Here is an 18,427-nt window from a genome sequence, read left to right as displayed (position 1 = left end):
CTCCGACAGCAGCACTTCGTTATAGAGATCTTGGGGTAGTGTGTGTCTAAAATTGAGTGTGAATGCCCTTTATATAGGGTTTGGAGGTCCCTTGTTGCTCAATTCAACCCCATACCTCCCTAGCTTGTCCCCTCTTGCTAAAAAAAGGTCGTCTACAATAGACGAGCGCACTGCCTAAAAGTAAAATTAAAATTACTGGTTCAAAATGGTATTGAATTATGCTCGGTAGCTTGTGGTAATAAGTAATATAAATGGTGATCTAGGAAAATACTAAATTTTGGACCATGTAATATAAATGTGAAAAGTGTAATGCAAGAAAAAAGGTATTCAAAGATCTGAATCAATATTTCTGAATGCTAAGGGCATATTAGAGAAGAGTACGTAGCTGTAGGTTTGAGTGTATTACAAGCGCAGGATCGGTTAACATATCTAGGAGTGGCCAATATGAAAGCTGTACTTTGTAGAATATGTGTCATGTATCTCCAATATTGTGGAAAATTAGACATATGGAGCATGCGACATAGTCAACTGTGACAATGGATTATTTTACTGTTTATGTAAAATTTTCATGAAAAGAGTTCGAAATACAAATTACATAACCAATTATTATATTTTGTCAATAATTATTTTTTAAATGATACGAACAAAAAGACATTGTCAAAAAGCATTAAAGCAAGTCAATTGACAAAAACAAAATATTGAGAATCCTGTTTCAATAGGGTAACAGGGAATTTCAAAATTAGACATCTATACATAAGCTATTTATAGTTTGTTCTCTTTGGTGATAAAGAAAGTGCCTCAAAAGTGATACCTCTTTTAGGTCTGGGGACTTTTTTCATATACTATTTCTATGTTTTCGCAGAGGAAAAAGTGAGTTGTAGTAGCTAAGATTTTTTTTGGGGCACCAATCTTCAAGACTTTGTATCTCCAGATGATAGTTTGATTATGAGTATGGACCCAATGGTAAGCAGTAATCTCTTGAGGGAGTTTTTTTGGTCGTGGCGGCTTTGTGAAATTTCTGTCAATCCTCCATATTCAGTCGCCTGGGCTGTACAATTTCAAATGGCAGATGGATGTTTTGCTGGGGGCAAGTTGTCATGCCAAATATCAGCACTTGTGCGTTCTCCATTAAGTTTTTAATTGGGCAGTGATTTAATTGATGGTGACAACTTTGTTTTGATAGTCGAGCCTTGCATTACGAGACAAATGGATTTTACTATTAGACTCTACATGAGAATTCTAGTAAACACTTTAAAGCACGAGAGAATGTTTATAAAAGAGAATGGGCTTTTCTTTGATGCTTACGTTTTGTTGTCTCTTCATAATTGGTACATTACGAAGGTAGTTCTCATTTCAATGGTGGAGCCACTTGTATACCCAAAGCCACATGTCACTCTGAGAGTCTTTGTTTATATTTATGAGGGAAATGTGTACTTTGCATTTTGCATGGCTGTATGCATATGAATATGCATAGTTGAGAAGAATCCATCTACAATACTTTTAAAATAGCAAGGACATGATAGTTAGTATCGAGCATTGAGAAATCTGAAATCCAAATGAAGAAATAAAATATAGAGTAGTAAGTAATTTTACCTTGGGATGGAAATAGTAAGACAAGTAAGGATGGGATACTAACAATATTTGTATATATTATAGTAGTGAATAAGGTAGTATGTATGTTTTTTTTTTGTTTTTTTTGTCGTGCAAAGGTTTTCTAGCAATATAGTAAGAGAAATGGAGTATTACTCGTTGTTTTGTTGTATTTTGATTGAAGATGTTTGGTTTTTTCTTCTAGTTTATTTCAAAGTTTTTTTTTTCATAATAGTAATTTACCTCGAGGAATTTATTGTGTAGTAGCTTAAAAGAGTATTATTACTATTTATCTTAGTCTATATTATATTTAAAAGACATGCTCATCGTTTTTCAAAAACTTTTGTATATGTTCAGCAAATTGATCGAAGACACTTTAAAAAGAAAAAACAAAAATACAGTGTCTCATAGAGCAAAGAAGGATTATTCTTTTTTGTTCTGTTTTAGGTAGTGTTAAAAAATGGTCTTCCTTTTGTATTGGTAGTATACAGTACTATAATTTGTAGTCATTTATTTCAGCGGTCTTACAATTTTTTTAATTAATATGTGATTGAGTAAATTTATGTATGTAGTTATTAGTAGTTCGTTTTTTATTATAAACTGTTGTAAGTTTGGCTATTGGTAAGATAGTCTAAGATCTTGTTTTTTTTTCTAATAATATGGCAAAATACGTATTGCTAAATGTTTGTGATTCTAATATGTATTAAGACTTTTTGTTCTCAAGAATGTTGTGTTGCAAGAATATGAAAAATATATTTTTTGTCTTGTTGTATTATTTTAATTGGTGTAAGAAAGCGATCTATTTTTACATTGATATATAGACAGCATCATGATCCGACCAATACACAGGATAGTTATTTGTTTTGAGTATTGTTTGTGTTCTTTTAGTCCATATGTGATCAAGCAAACTTACATATGTAGTTGTTGGTAATTTGTTTACAATTTGTAAGTTATTCTTGTTCATTAATTTTTGTAAGCTTAGTCGTTGATGAGATGGTTTAAGCATGTCGATATAGTTGTGTATTATGAGAGAACGTAAGTAAAATTGCCTCAAGTGTATCAAGAAATGGCTGTATATTTGTATTTGGAAATCGGTAAACTGTTACTATTTGTAGGTGTCTTATTTCATTAATTGTAAATGTTTCTTTGATAATGTCATAGAAAGCAGATGTGTATATAGTTTTTGAAGTGAGTATGATAGATGAATCATATATAATTGTTGTATTGTGAAAAGTTTCGGTTGAGATCAAGTTAAATTTTCTACTCCAAAACGGTAATGCAAGATTCATTGTGTTGACTTCTTGAAAACAAATTATATCACTTGATTGTAGCAGAGGATGTAATTGTATATCATCGTAATATTTAAAAAATGATTTAGTGTTTAATGTTGCTACCATGATGTTATTTTTATTTGGAGAGTTCAATTTTGGAATTATTGTATTCCATTTTGCTTTTGTAGAAAGCCTGTGGGTTTCATTTGCGACATCCTTGTCTAAAACAAAGTTTCTCTTGTACAGAGGATCTAATAAATATAAGTATTCCAGTGTTCGTACACGTGACAAAGCTGTGTAGGTTAATCCATGCTTGTTACATTTCCTAGGAGAAAATTCCATTACATGTAATGAGAGACCTTGGGAACGATGCACTGTTCGAGCAGAAGCTTGTTGAATTGGAAATTGTGTTCTGTATATTCGTTTACTGGTGTTCAATCCTAACTGAAATTCTTTTGTTGTTGGAAATATGCATGTCCATGTAAGATCCATGGTAGAATTATAGAGGAATTTATACTTTGTGCGCGTTTCTTGTCCTACTTTTTTGTTTAAAAATTGAATCCATATAATTTTTTTGGCGTTGTATGTTGCAATAGTTTTAAAATATCCATCTGCTTTATTTACGAGACTGTCAGAAACATCATAATTTCCTGCACATAGTTCAACTAACATTGATGGTTTTATTTTTATAATGGTATGTAGGCCTGCAGTCTTGTTTGCATTGGTTAAAATTGTAGGATTAGTTATGGGGGACATGTCTACTGCGACAAGAATAAAGGTTGATCCTTCTGTCAATTCAAGAACATCATTATTATATTTTTGAGTTTCTTGTTGTGTATAGAATAAATGAGGTACATGAATCTCATGCTCAATTTTTTTAAGCACAATGTGTTCAAAATTTTGATATCGATTTATGTCTGCTAGTTAATTCTGGTTCTATTCAATATGTCTATGAAGATTATGTCATTTTGCCGCATAACTTGTGTTAATTCATATTGCGAAAAGTAATTTTTCCAGATATTTGGTGTAAGTGGATTAGTGTCTAAGAATATCCATTTATCTCTTACAGGAGGAAGCTGATATAGATCACCGAAGCAAAAGATATGCAGTCCTCCAAATGGTAGATGGTAAACATGTTTGATTGTTTGGAGACATTTATTTATGTACGAAAACATGCATGCTCCTATTAATGAAATTTCATCAATGATGAGAGCTTTCAGCTCGTTATATAATTTATTCAGATTGTCTAGATATAAGTCTGAAATTTGTGTTAGAGTTTTCTGGTTTATTGGTATATGCAGAGCTAAATGAACTATAGTTCCATCAATATTATATGTTGCTTTACCTGTGTATGCTAGTCTAAGGACTTTTGGCTTCATCAGGTCACAATTACTATTGGAATTGTAAAACCTAACAAGTTCTTCACTAATTGCTCTCAAGAGAGTTGTTTTACATGTTCCAGCTCCACCTATTACAAAAGAAAATATTTGGCTTTGAGACTCATAATGCAATCTGTATTGTATATCATCGAAGAAGTGTCGTTGTTGTGTATTAAGATTTCGTATCTGTATATGGTGTTGAGATGTTTCAAGAGTTGAACCAAGAATTGTTAGTATTTGGTGCTGCTCTTTTTTATATGTTTTATATCCTATTTTTCCAATTTGGGTGTCGATATCGACAGTTTCTATGTCCGTTGTATTCGTAATTTTGATGTAGGTATTCTCATCATTATCAGAGTCTGAATGACTCTCTGTAAATCTATTTAGTTCTTCAATATTGTTCCATTGGTTTTGTATTGTATTACTTAATCGATAGTTGTATTTATCATAATTTTCTTGTATCTTCTTTTCATTATATTCAAATACTTCTTTCCATGTCATATATCCATTCATAAGAGTATTTTCATTGTTTTGAAAAGGTAAGTGCATAAGTGCCATTTCCCTATAGTAGTTCTCAGGATCTCGTGCTTTGTTATATCTGATTGATCTAATTACTTTTTCTTTTTTCCTTTTCTTAAAATATTGATCATAATTATATTCAGCTGCAATGTTTGCTAATGTGAAATCTTTTAAATGCGGTGGTCATTGACAGTACTTGTCTATGATTGACTCTTTCATTATACTTGTGGATTCGTCTTGTAAGCCTTCTAATTCTCGTGGATATTTTAGAACAAAAGCATGCTCATTTTTGGGTGCTGTATTTATGAATTGGAATGTGCGTGTTGCATGGAAGAGAGGTAATGATAATATTATATAAATTGGTTGCTGTATTGGCATTTGCTGTGTATTTAGTAATGCTGATCCAAGTTGTTTGATTCATTCAATTGTATTTGTCTTTTCTGTTTTTGCACGTTTTAATATTTCTTGGAAGGTTTTTGTAAGAGTGTTATCGACTTTTGTTAAATATGAAGTGCAATATTGTGTTGCTGCATATGGTTCTAAAATGAACTGGGAGTCTATATTAGCTTCCCAAATATTAATGAGATATTTTGCAAATGCATTTGTTCATATATTTTGTAAGTTTCTCCTCAAAAAAATTGTTGGTTTTTTAATTGTTGATTGTATTGCTCTTAAATAAGTAGTCTCAGTCATTTCTAGAGTGAAGAGAAATTGGCAAAAATCCAGGGTCTTGCTATCATCGTATATTTCTAAGTATTGTTGAATTTTATTATCATTTTCTTTATCACTGTTTTTAACTTTTTCTAGAGGTTTAAGAATAACTGTATTTGAAAATGGTGGTTTTGGAAATTTAAATCTACGACATTTTTTATTATGTTTTTTACATGTGTGCGTGTGAAAATGTATTTGACTGTCTTATCACAAGATATGTAATGATCTACAAAAGTGGCTATTTCTTTTTCGTTTGTTCCATTGTAAATCGAAGCATTATCAATCCAAAGAAGACCGTGATCGTGTTTACTTCCACGTGATTGGAACTCGGTGACAAAAAAAAAATCTTTGATTGTACCATATATAAATGATGCACGTTTCAATGTGTCCCGTAGGCATGATGTTCTGTGGTTATAATACCGTGCACATGTAACTGGATCTTCTCTTATGTAGTCTTGCAGACTTGGTTGTTTCTTTTGGAGCGATTTATTTTTTGAGAGAGTTTGTAGTGCTTTTTGTAATGGCTTCCAATTACGTTCCCCGCTTGTAAATGTAACAAAAAAAGTAGGTAGTCCAAGCTGACGGATCCTTGCAAAAACATTTTTCCGTAATTGCTCATAGTAATCTGGAGAAATTCGTAATCGTTAAAGGTCTCTATAACCAATATCTGAATGTAGTATATTCTCAAGGTTTTCTTTTGTTTTAACGTCTTTGACACATAGTACTCGATTGTTTAGTGTAGCTTTTCTAAGTCTTATCCATGCTGATGAGTGAATCTGATAAATCATTATTTTTATTGCCTTAAAAAATATTTTTGTTATATGGTTAGCAAATCGTTGATCTTTGTTTGTGATTTCCCACTGACAAATGTCTTGGTATGTATATCAGTAGGGTCCAAGTGGTTTGTAGCGTCTTTTCCCATAAAAAAGGGAAGGAAAATTTAGATCTTCACAATCTTTATCAACAAATATACCTAATGGTTTTTTGTTTTGGCAAGGCGCAATAGTTAAAACGTTTGAAGAAGCATCAAAAAAATCGTTTGAATCTAAAAAACTGTGTATTAAAGTATCTGTATGTGGCTCGATTGCTTCTTCATGAAGTTCGCTATTTTCGATGTTGTGATTTTCAAAGTTTGTATTATTCAATGAACTAAAATCGTGTATATTGTTATTAGATTCTGAAGATCGGAGACTAAGGAGTTGTTGAATAAGTTCTTCATGAATTTGTATTGCATATTCTTTATATAATGGAGTATAAATCAAATCAAGTAAAGCTTCAATTACATATCGTGGTTGAATATGACCACTTTTATAAATTGATTTATATTCTAATTTTCGTTTTATGGCTATGCCTATAGTTGTGTTTTCAATGCTTATTCAAGGCAATAATTTGCAAATTATGTCGATTGCTGCTGGAATGTTAATTATACTTCCTTGTAGTAGAAATTGTCCATAATGCAAATATTGGTGAATTTGGAAAAATGTGTTTCTTGGTGCAATTAAATGTTCTTGAAGTTCATTAAGAATATAGACTGATGGACTAGGTTCGTTCATTTGAATAAACAAAGGAGAGGTAAATTTTGGGATCTTCATTTTTTTACAATAATATATGCAACTAGTACATAGTTGGTGTTGTATGTATGATTTGAAGTTATCTCATTAGAGAAACACAATCGTTTACAACAAACACAAGGGTTTATGGGTATGTCTTGTGTAGCTTCATGAAATGTTGTCATAACGTATTGAAGTTCGCTGTTGAAATCGTTAGATATTGTATCTTCTTCTAGTTCCTCTTCTGGATGTTTGCCTTTCTCTTTTTTAAGTAGGAAATCCAGATGTTTCCTTACTTTATTGAGGTTATTTATTGGTATATTGATTTGGTGCAAAAAAATAGTACAAATTTCTTTTTTTGATACTAGTCGTTGTTGTTTATAACAATCAAGCAATTTTATATTTGTATACGAGTTCCATTTTAGTGGCCTAGTATGTTCCATATTTTCAAAACTTTTAGAAGAGTTTTGTCTTTTTAACAACCTTGTAAGTTTAGTATTAACTGCATTCAGAGTTCCAGTAAAATTTTGATTTTGTTCTAAAAATATATTAGATATTTCTTGTTTTTTTGCATGTATATTGTTTTCAAAAATTTCTAATAGCTTTGCCTCAAAAACTTTATTCCATTTTGTATATTTTTTCCTATCTTGAAGGGAAAATTTATTCTGTTGGTTATACTTATTTCTAAATACAAAATTCTCATTTCCTGTGTGTACTATTTTTTTGTTCTGGCATTCGATGTATTGAGCTGATTTTCTTTTATTTGTTCTGTTGTTTATTAGAATAAGAGGTTCGTAATGCCCCTCTTTTCCATATTCGTCATGAAAAAGTACATTCAATATTTTAATTATTGCTCACGAAGGTTGCATCAAATAATATTCTATGATAAGATGAGCCCCACACATTGATATTTAATTTGAGAGCTTGTGCAATCCAATATAGTATAACTGCATCTCCCCATAAACCACCTAGAGATGATGGTAGTATCATTCGTTGAATATATTCTTCTATAGTGTCAATACCACGAGTTTCCTGTAGAAAGGATGGTGCTAAATGGATTTGTATTGTTTCGGTAGCTACGGGATCGTTTTTATGGAGACTTTCAACTAGTTCAGTGACGCTTCTGTGTCTTAGCTCTTCGCTTGTAATAATCAAATGTTCTTGTGTGTTTTCATTGCTAAGTAGGAATGCAATAGAGTCAAACATACAATCACCAACATTAAAATTAAAATCTTTCACTGTTTGCAAATCACAAAAGCGTGGGTAAAATGTAGTAGTTTCTTATGCCAGTATATTTTTGTGGTTAGTAGTAAAAGTAGATTGGTGTGGGACTAAGGGCTCAAAATGTCCAATATATGCAAGTCGATCATTGTACAGTATATGTAAAGCTCCATTAAACTCAGACGAGTATGTAATATATGTTTTGTGTGAGGTCTTGGACCACAGGGTTACACTCTTATTAAATAAGTGAGAAAACCAAAATATGCAAAAGTGGTCTCCCCATAAACCTCCAGTCGATGCTGGTAGCTTCATTTTTTCAAAATATTCATTTAAAGAGTAGACATTGTGCAAACTCAATAAGATATCAAGCGACAAAAAAGTTTTTAAACATTTTAGGGCTTCATTATTATAATTATGTAAAGACGATATGAAGCTATTAATGATATTTTTTGTAGTATAGCAGAGGAGACTGTGTTATCCAGTAAATAACTAAGAGTATTGAACAAGCAGTCACCAGGTACATATATATAATCTTTCGAACATTCTAATCCTGCTTCAAAATATGTACATTTTTTATACAATAAGCTGTCAGCCATTTGTCTTGTAATTTTTTGATAGTTTTTACAAGGAAGTAAATTTTGTCTACGCATGAAACGTCCGTGTTTTATACAAAATGACCAAGTCCATGTACAAGTATATATATTTTTTTCGCTTCTCTCAGAATGCCTAATACTCGAAACTGTTCGCACCAAGTCCCTGTAAAAGTGGGAAAAACATTATTCCATAGTAAAAGTAGCGACCATGCATCTAGTAACGGAAATGAATACCTGAATTTACATTTCCAGTGAGCATGCTACAGACTCCAGGAGAAAGGAACATAAAACGTGAGAGTTTTTAAAAAAAAAAAACTTTTTTGTAAAAATATTCCAATGACGACATATACCTGTGATGATTCAGCAATTTTAATCTTTTTGAAGATCCTCCTTCATAATCTACAATAACATTTGCATTGTTTATCTTGAAATGGCCTCGAATACGCAAAGTAATGACTTTTTTGTAAAACTCTTTTTTGTGGTTTTGAAAGAATGTGTCGATTGATTCGTTTATATCAAGGAGCTTCATGACCCAATCATTTATTACAGACACATTCATACAAATCCCGTCACTCTGAATTGTCCCAGTCAAGTATGGGATGGGCTTTGCTCGAGTCTTTCTGGAGCATCGCGTACAATATAATTCGGTTGTGTTGGTATTAGGTGTAGAGTAGAAACTATCTTGGACTCTGCAGCTACAACGCTCACATCCGATATAAAATGGACGGGTTGGAGGTGCAAAACCAAACAACCATTCACCTGTACAAATAAAAATGCTTCAAGCTTCGTATGTATATGTATATGCAGATAAGTGTGCGTATATATGTATATATCTTTTTTTTTAAAAGTGTTTGAGTATAGTATGTAATATTGTAAATTACCTGTTTTAACGTTTTCCAAAAATTGGCAACATTCTGTAAATGACGTTTGCAGTCGTCGTCAGTAACAGGGACTGCAATCGAAGATGTGCGAAATTGCAAAGATCGTTTGCCTCTATATGAACTAGAGAACAAATTTTTGAGCACGAACATTGCGTACTTCTTATTGTTAAACTCATTTAAAATAGTGTTTCGATCTTCTTCACATCCACTCATGAAGACAACCTTCATAAATATATTTTCCAGAGAGCATCGATCAGGTATATATAATTTTGGCTACTCGCTGTATAAAGGTGAATCTAGTACTTACATCATGCCGATCATATTCATTCACGCCATCTGCAAATTGTATATGGAAAATGGTTTTATCTATGCCTGTAACTACTGCCCCTCCATCTTGGATCACTACTGCAAAGATTGTATCTTCTTTCTCAATATGTTCTGAAACATGACTCAACTCAACAATTTTTGCATTCGAGAAGAACATAATTTCTATGTTCTTAAATTGGGAGTTTCTGTATCACTATATTATTGTCAGGGACAATAATTACTGGAGCATTGCCTTTGTTGTATGGAGGTTTTTTTAGTTGGATCAGAAAATGCTCTATCCTAATCCACGTTCGTTTTTCGAATAATGGACTCGAATTTGTTTATCTAAGATTTATTAACTTCCAGTGTAATCGTTGTGAATCCTTCTTCATCGACAAGGTCTGCTTGTAGGAAAGGAGCCATGTTCATAGAAGAATCTTGGTCATATGTTCTGTATCTGTTAAGAACGAGCCCTTCAAAGACGGTACCAGATCTCATTTGTTCAGAGAAATCGCTGACCTTCATTGTAGGTGTGCTAATAGCAGTGTTCTATTTGCAAAGGGCTTTCAGTAAGTTCAAAGGAAAACGAAAAAATAATTAGTACTATTTATCTATTAAAATAAATGATTTGTATATACTACATGCATATATACTCTATACTACTTTTTAAGTTACTAGTTATTCTCAAATATTTTCTTTATATATATATAATTACAATATTTATTATAAATAGTATGATTAACTATGGGCTTTCTTTTGAATAATCTAATAAGTAAGTGCAAAATTTATCGTTTGAAAAAAATGGCTTTTTTTAAGATGTAAATTTATACCTGCTTGGCACTGATTGAGTCCATGGGTGAACTACTTTTTTTTAAAGAGCCTACGAGCAAAACGGAAGAAGCAGAGGAAAACATGAGTACTTTTTTTTTTTGAGAAATCTACAAGCAAGGTAAAAAAAGAAGGTTATGTAAGTGCTAGTCATCAATGTAAAAGTATCTACAATTACAAAATGAGATAGATATAATTCTTACTATGCTAAAAACAAATTAGTAAATACTTTACATACATTTTTTATTTAATGATAGTATAATGCATTCTGCATTTTTGATTATAAAGAGTGTAGGTGGATCATATTATTTTGTTAAACATAGTATTGAACATAGTATTTGTGTAACAAAAATTCCTTTTTTCTTGTAAATATACATAATAATTAAGTATAACCGGTATGCAAATAACTTATGGCTCGTGTATATCTATGTAAAACATGTATTATACTACTCCTACATTAAAAGAGTAGTTTCAAAATAATATTTTAGTTGGATGTTATTTGTATATTAATTTATGCATGGTAATATAAATAATTAATACTTTTTTTTAAAATAGTTATTTCATTGTTATATATAATAGAACTAAGTATATGGGTCGGTTAAATGTGACTAATATTTAAGAAATTAATCGTTTATGGATGTCCTTGCAAAAAAAGAGACATATATTTTATAATATGTAATGTTTTATTGCTATCTATAGTTTAAGTCTCGGATCTCTTGGATTGTTTCTATGGTATTAAGAACTTGTTTGTTTCTTTTTCTTCTTCTTTTCTCTCTCTCTCTCTCTCTCTCTATATATATATATATATATATACATGTATATATATATATATATATATATATATATATATATATATATCTTGAATATGTACCTAAATTATCTATATATATATAGATAATTTAGGTACATATTCAAGCTGGTCTCGAAAGAAAATTTTCAGCAAGGAAGAAATACATTGTAAAAGGAAGTTTCCCATTCTTTTGTGATTAGCAATGGATTGAATCTATATATCTTATATATGTGTGAGAGGAATTGGTAGTACAGACATATGTCACTGGACAAAATACAACACAATGAAGATGGCGATATACAAATCGTCAAAAGTTTTTTTGGAAATTGTAATAATTTCTAGAAAAATTTATTATGTTTATAGTTTATGTAATATTTAGAATATAAAGTATTAAATGTATAATATTCAAATTAAATAGACAATGTCAACTATATATTAAATACATTAGATTTATAGTATTATTTACTTTGTTACTTTATAATAATTTGAAGCAATACTCATTAGTAATGTATCGACCACCATGTTTTTCTAACTTGGAGTTCGAAATAAATTCTTGGATTGTTGTAATCTAGTTTTTTTCACTACAAGAGGCTATTCATATTAGCGACGCTCACACAGCGACGCTCAAAAAAAAATTTCCCGGCTTCGCTACGAGAGTCGCTATAAGCGTCGCAAATTTACAAAGAAATTTGCGACGCTCATAGCGACGCTTATAGCGACGCTCATAGCGACGCCGGCTGGGGTAAAAAAATAACCGAGCGCGCCCAAAAACTCAGATCTCAGATCTGAGTTTTTCGGCGCCCTCAAGCAAGGAGCAGGTAACGCTCTCCCTCACTCTCTCTCTCTCTCTCTCTCTTTCTCTCTCTCTCTCTCTCTCTTTCTTCTCCACACACACACACACACACACACACACGAGGAGAGGAAGGAGAGCCAGGTATGTTCCTTCCCTCTCCTCATTCTCATGTTCCCTTCCCCTCTTTCTCTCTCCCTCTCTCTCTCTCTCACACACACACATAGTGTTTTTGAGAGAGAGAGAGAGAGAGAGAGAGAGAGAGAGAGAGAGAGAGAGAGTACAAACAAAAACAAAAACGCACACACACATACATAAACAAAGAATGCACACACACATTGAGAGAGAAAACGAGAGAGAGAGCATGCATAAACAAAAAACCCACGCATTGAGAGAGGAAAAGAGAGAGAGAACATGCATAAACAAAGAACGCACACATTGAGAGAGGAAAAGAGAGAGAAAACATGCATACGATCCAAAAAAACGCACACACATTGAGAGAGAAAGAGAGAGAAACTAATTTAACGTCGTAGGAAACTAATTAAAATTAAAAGACCTAAAGATCTAGCCGACGAGGAGTTGAACTCAAGACCTATTATTCAAGAGGGAAATGGCATAATCAATCTATCATACTTGGCATGGGTGATAGAAAGGTTATATTATTTATCTCTTTTTATTGGCACACACATCCACACACGCGCACACACACAAGAAGAAGAGAGTTATAACGTCGTAGGAAACTATCTTAAAAGACGTTAAAGATTAGGTTATATGTAGACTTACATTAAATTAGATTTAGGTTTATTTTTAACTAGATTTACGTTTATTTAAGCTAGATTTAGATTTACGTTATATTAGATTAGATTTAGGTCTCCATAGACTACGATGCCTGCATGAAGCGGGTGAAGAAAGCCCTCAATGGAATATAGGGTATTGCTGCCTTCACTCATGGTGGGCTCCGTCGATCCAAAAGTACTGGTGAAATGTCTTCAGAAGATAGGGAAGAAGGTGGATCTTCAGGGCGGCAAGAGTCACTACATCCCCGACACAATGACCATCTAGACAACCTCTAGTCATTAGACTTACGTTAAATTAGATTTAGCTTTATTTTTAGTTAGATTTACGTTTATTTAGATTTACGCTTATTTACGTTAGATCGAGTCCACGCAAGAATTACTTATGGTTTAGGGTTTAGAGTTAGACGAATAGTGAAAAGATCTACTGTGAAAAGATGTTAAGATGCTGTGAAGTGCTACAGCTAGAGAAGAGGCAAAGGGGTTTTGTCCACTACATGCAGTATCATGTAGACGTGGGTGTGTAGATTTCTTGTACCCACAAATATAGATATTGACCAATAAAGACGAGATTATAACCCGGTGGTTCTGATCTCCGTGCACCTCTAGAACGAGGTGTGCGGGGATTGGACATGACTAGAGAATGTGAGGTAAAGAGAGAGAGAGAGAGAGAGAGAGAGAGAGAGAGAGAGAGAGAGAGAGAGAGAGAGAGAGAGAGAGAGAGAGAGAGATAAGACGAAGAATGCCAATAGAATATTAAATTTGTTGTCCAGGTTATAAGTTTTTTATCCTCATTATGAGTAGCGACAAGGATGTGGGACCGTCCAACCGAAACACCTATCTCTCAACGAGGGTCTTATGTCCTTGTAATCAATGCAAGCATGCTGTGCGACGGACAAGACGTGTTTCTTTGCAGCACGTTCGCGAATTTGGCGAGTTCGATCCATCTATTATAGATCGAGTTGTTGCCAATTATAACTCGTCGGACTCTGACGCTGGCCAACAAGCAGCAATCTTGCAACCCAATAGATGTGTTCGCAGGCGCTTTGGTCAAGCAGCATATGTGAGGCCACAAGATGTAGCCTCTGACAGCTCGGGGGATGATCATGCAGAGCACATTCCCAACGAGGCAATGTTTGAGCCCGAGATTGATGAAATGATCGAGACGATCATGGATTCAGAAAGGCTTATCTATGATGATATGAAAAGTGAAGCCGATACGCCATTGTATGATGGAGCACGTATGTCTAGATTGAAAGCACTCCTGGTTCTTCTCAACATGCAGACAAAGTTTGGATGGAGTGACACTAGCGTCACAGCGCTTTTCAGGTGATCTATTACAATTAGTTTACTTTAATAGAACTCTAAATGTATAATGATCTGATAGATTTTTACACGACTGTATCATATTTTTATGTTGTGTAGATTGATGAAAGAGCACATACTACCAGCTGACAATGTGATGCCAGATTCCCGAGATGAAGCAAGAAAGACTTTGTGAAACTTGGGGATGGATTACAATTCTATCCACGCTTGTCCTAATGACTGCATTCTTTTCAGAGGGGAATACATAGACATGGAGAAGTGTCCGAAATGTGATTCCGAAAGATATCGAGTAGATCTCCACGGGACAAAAATTCCACAAAAGATTTTGCGACATTTCCCTCTGCTTCCTCGCATCAAGCATTTCTTCGAATGTAAGTCCATGGCCGCCCTAGCATCATGGCATGAGGAGAATAAATCTTCGGATGGTGTGCTACGAATTCCTGCAGATTGCGTAGCGTGGAAACATATAGATGGAACATGGTCGGATTTTGCCAGGGAAGCTCGAAATTTGCACTTAGGCCTGGCTATGGATGGCGTAAATCCATTTGGTCAAAGATCAACATCTTACAGTGTATGGCCCGTTGTCATCGTCAACTACAACATTCCCCCGTGGTTGACTACGAAGAAGGGGCACCTATGGCTAAGCTTGATTGTGCCAGGGCGATATAAAGTGGGGAATATGGATGTGTATCTTCGTCCACTATTGGAAGAGCTACAACAATTGTGGATTGGCATAGAGGTGGTGGATATGAGCCGACACACAGGACGACGGAATGCTTTGATCAGAGGCATTCTAATGTGGACCATGCATGACTATCCCGAGCATTGTGAACAAGTAAGTATGTAAATAGTTAACATCCCCCTTTTACAAGTTATGTGCTTGAAAGCTCTCATGTAAGTTATGTGGCTCTGGCAGGTAATATTTCATCCTACAAAGTCTACATCAAACTGGTGGTACGTCATAGAGGTAGCCCCTCGTAGTGCAAGGACGTATGAAGGCTACCATGTGCCAATCACAACGACATCAATGGAGGAGATCAAAGAAGATGCTCAATCAGAAGCCGCTGCGGTGGTGCCAGACGAGCATCAAGATGCTACTACTCTATATGGGGTGCATGCAGAGGAGCTACAAAATGAAACAGAGGATATGTGTTTAAACGGAGAGCTCTATATAGATATAGGAAGTTATGCTGAGTTATGCGAGGATGAGAGAGAGATCTCTTAAAGCCACAAATATTGTGTTTGAACAATTTTGCTCCGTGTTGTAAAAGCTCTGGCTCTCTAAGTACCTTCCATGGTGTATAACGCTCTTTTATACTTGCGCTCACATCTTTTGATTGAAAATTCTGAGTTTTCAACTTGCCTCTTCTATCACTCAATTCATTGCGTCATTGTATTTATATGCGTCATTACGTCATTGTATTTAATGATCTTTGCGTCATTGTCTACTCTATTCATTCAATATTAAGTCTAAATATTCGTGTGTTTAATGCAGGTATGGATGATGAGGAGTTTCTTTCTTCTTTGTCACCGCAGCAGAGACAGTGGTACGTGGAGCGTCATCGCTCTGGCGCATCATCGCGCGTTCCTACTCCATCCGCATCTCCCTCTCTTTCGGAGCATTTGGCGCGCTCCGAAGCTTCGGCGTCGACGAGACGAGCTTCACACTCGTCTAGACACCGGCACTCTAGTGGTGGCGGTGGCGGTTGTTGTGGGGATTCCGCCACCGATGCCTCCACACCGCCTTGTGTTCGACGAGGCTCTTTATCCTCCCCTTCTTTGCCCGCCCCCACACCAGCCACAGCATCGCCATCTACGCTAGGTTTTGCATGGCTGACTGTTCCTAGAAGCTACACACCTCTACCTACTCCGCCAGGAGCCACCCCACTCGACACTCCTCGCTTCGGGGCCCAGACGCCGGTGGAGACACCTGACGTCCATACCCCCATCGACACGCCGCTAGAGACCCCTGCCGGGACACCCAGGTTCACGCGTCACCGGCCAGAGGGCTTGCCTTACTCCGTCGACATCAGCGGCGGCATCATCATGGATGATGACGGCAAGAAGGTGATCTCGCACATGCGTGGTCTTTGCTCTCAGCTGTTTAGACACTACATACTAAACAAATGGAGTGAAGTACCAAGTGATTTAAAAAACAGAGTCATCAGCATACTTCATGATGAGTTTCCCGTTCCAACACGGGATCAACACTTCAATGAAGACCTGATGAAGATTCGAATGCGCGAATACTGCAAACACAAGCGTTCCGAAGTGCAAAAAGCAATCAAGAATGGGTGGAACAGGCCAGATTGGCTGGCCAAAGAAGATTGGAAGAATGCGAAGAAAGCAGCGCGCGAGAATCCCGACAAGTGGAAGCAACAAAAGGATGCAGCTAGAGCGTGAGTAGAGGCAAGGAGCTCGCACCACTTGGGGAGCGGTGGATGGGCATCATTTGAGGCCAATTTTGTAAGTGTTTTCACATTGCTCTTTATGTTCGATAGTTTAGGGTTTATGAGTTTTTTAGTTCTAACATAATGAAATCTTTGTATGTTTTGACAGTGGTCGATGACAGGACGTGATCCCACACCGTACGAGCGCGAGTACGCAGGCAGGAAGGGCTTAAACGCCCTGATGGACATTCTCAGTTCTCACGGCGGCATGGTTAGTATTAGGGTTTACTCTTTTTTATTTTTTGTATTGTTTTATAAATGTCGTTATATGTTTATACTTACTGAAAGCTGTCTTATTGTCTTTTTTTGCAGAATCCGACAGATACGCCGCTTGGACGCGATGAGACGTCTGACTAGACGACGTCAGTTTAGCCGTAGCTAGATAGCATTAGTTTAGGGTTTCTCATAGCTTATGTATCATGAGACGGATTTTATACGTCTTTTTGAACCATGTATATTATTACATTTGTCACCGCAGTTCCTTTTGCCAATCAATTCTTTATGCCTATGATGTTGTACAATTGTCATTATTACATTTGCCAATCAATTCATTTTGCCTATGATGTGTACAATTGTCAATTTTGCAAACAATGCGTCTTGTGGGTGACTATTTTGGGTCTATTATCTACCCTTGCACTTTTTTAAAAAAGTGAATCAAGTACAATATGGTTGATGGGTGGCAGGGCATTCAATGCCCTGCCACCAAAAAAAAATTCTCTCGGGCGTCGCTATAAGCGTCGCTATTTATGGCTCTGTAGCGTCGCTATGAGCGTCGCTATAGTCTTCTGTGTAAACGTCGCTATATGCGTCGCTATGGGCGTCGCTATATAGCGACGCTCATAGCGACGCTCTCGTAGCGACGTCGGGGGTTATAAAAACCCAGTAGCGACGCATATAGCGACGCCCATAGCGACGCTCATAGCGACGCTCTCGTAGCGACGCCGAGGGTTATAAAAACCCAGTGTATTTCCGTCGCTAACAGCGTCACAAGAGCACACAACCTCTTGTAGTGCTTTTTTTATTTATACACTCTATTATGCATCTTTTTCTCTATCAAATGAATTTTCTTTTTATCATTTTAAGATATAACTATGTTATATTATACTGTTATACAAAATAAAAGTGTTGGTTCTCTTGTAAATTTGCAGTGTGATGCATTATACATGGGCATCCTACATCTTTTTAGGACAAACGGATATACAAATAAATTTAGGAGCGTTGAAGTACAAGTGAAGAAGGAGGCTCGTCTTGGCTGGATTAAAATAAGATGATATGCCCCTATTATATATGTTCTATTATTATGAATTAGCTCAAAGCTTAAGTCCCAGATAGGTTTTTGAGTTTTTTTTGACATTGTTTCTATGATGTTAAGAATTCTCCTCATTTTTCTTCTTCTTCTTCTTCTTCTTCTTCTCTCTCTCTCTCTCT

At 35.2% G+C, this 18,427-nt stretch overlaps 1 pseudogene; it reads right to left on the bottom strand.

The window, feature by feature from the left end:
- Positions 1-8,967: 8,967 nt before the first annotated feature.
- LOC147418436 (uncharacterized) lies at positions 8,968-10,546 on the bottom strand (annotated as a pseudogene).
- Positions 10,547-18,427: the final 7,881 nt, after the last annotated feature.

This window comes from Adiantum capillus-veneris, chromosome 30 (assembly GCF_014529385.1).
Source record: "Adiantum capillus-veneris isolate H3 chromosome 30, ASM1452938v2, whole genome shotgun sequence".
Classification (NCBI taxonomy): domain Eukaryota; kingdom Viridiplantae; phylum Streptophyta; class Polypodiopsida; order Polypodiales; family Pteridaceae; genus Adiantum; species Adiantum capillus-veneris.
The sequence above is the reverse complement of the archived record's forward strand: the minus strand, read 5'-3'. Positions and strand labels throughout refer to the sequence as shown.